This window comes from Capra hircus (assembly GCF_001704415.2).
Source record: "Capra hircus breed San Clemente chromosome X unlocalized genomic scaffold, ASM170441v1, whole genome shotgun sequence".
In the NCBI taxonomy this organism is placed as follows: domain Eukaryota; kingdom Metazoa; phylum Chordata; class Mammalia; order Artiodactyla; family Bovidae; genus Capra; species Capra hircus.
Window position 1 is genome coordinate 27,516,866 of NW_017189516.1, and position 1,061 is coordinate 27,517,926.

The following is a 1,061-nucleotide window of genomic DNA, read 5'->3' on the forward strand; positions in this document are numbered from 1 at the left end:
AAAATGAGAACCTTTCCACTGCTTTTTTTTTTTTAACTTGTTCTGGTTCTTTCTTTATTTATTTGGCTGCCCCAGGGTCTTAGCTGTGGCATATGGGATCTAGTTCCCTGACCAGGCATTGGACCCAGGACCCCCACACAGGGAGCCTGGAGTCTCAGCCAGTGTACCACCAGGGAAGCCCTGAATGAGAAATTTTTATGAGGCTTAGTCTATGTTTCCTTCACCTTGACTTTGTTCTATTTATTTATTTGGCTGCACCAGGTCTTCATTGCAGCATGTCAGAGCTTTAGTTGCAGTGCGTGAGATGCAGTTCCCTAACCAGGGTTTGAACCTGGGCCCACTGCATTGGGAGTGCAGAGTCTTAGCCACTGGACCACCAGGGAAACCCCACCTTTGCCTTAACTGTGTAGGAGCCTTTACTTTCTTCTCGGTCAGTATGGATGTCAGGGACCCGCGGTATGGTCCTTTCTCCTTACACAGAGACCTAGTGTGCACCCAGCCTTGGGGCCAGAGAGTTTGGACTTCAGCATCCAAACCATTCATACAGTCCTCCCTAGACTGGCTCTCCTCTCATTACAGATCATAATCCTCTGGTCCCATCTTTCCCACCTGAAAGAGTACCTTCCTGATGTCAGCATTCCACTGACCTTTCTTCTGGGCTCTGCTCCCCTTTTTTTTCTTCGTTTCCAGAACAAATCTGTTCTCTCTGCTCCTTGTCTTTTTCCTCTTGCAGCATCTCTGCAGTCTTTGCTTGCGTGTGTACCTGGCATTCATCCTGGTACTGGGCCATCTGCTATGCCATTGCCCTGCCAATAGCTTCTTTAAATTTCTGTAGAGGCTCCTCCAGATGCACCCCCACCAACAGGTTCCCAGAGATGAAGTCTTGGGGCAAGTATGACCAGGATGCCCTTTTGCTTCACTGCAGGGATGAAGTCACGTGGCCACGTGCCTCAGAACAGATCTGCTTGCTCAGCTACCAGGTTTGTACCTCTGCGCCCAGTTGGAGCCCATTGATATCCTGGGTGAAGCACTGCCTTTTGCACTGCCCCTCAGCTTCTGGC

General features: G+C 49.9%; 1 non-coding gene across 1 annotated transcript; it reads right to left on the bottom strand.

Annotated features, from left to right (window-relative positions):
• Positions 1–310: 310 nt before the first annotated feature.
• On the bottom strand, positions 311–383 carry TRNAG-CCC. The gene has a single exon. It is a non-coding gene; the product is annotated as a tRNA-Gly (tRNA).
• Between the last annotated feature and the right edge of the window lie 678 nt (positions 384–1,061).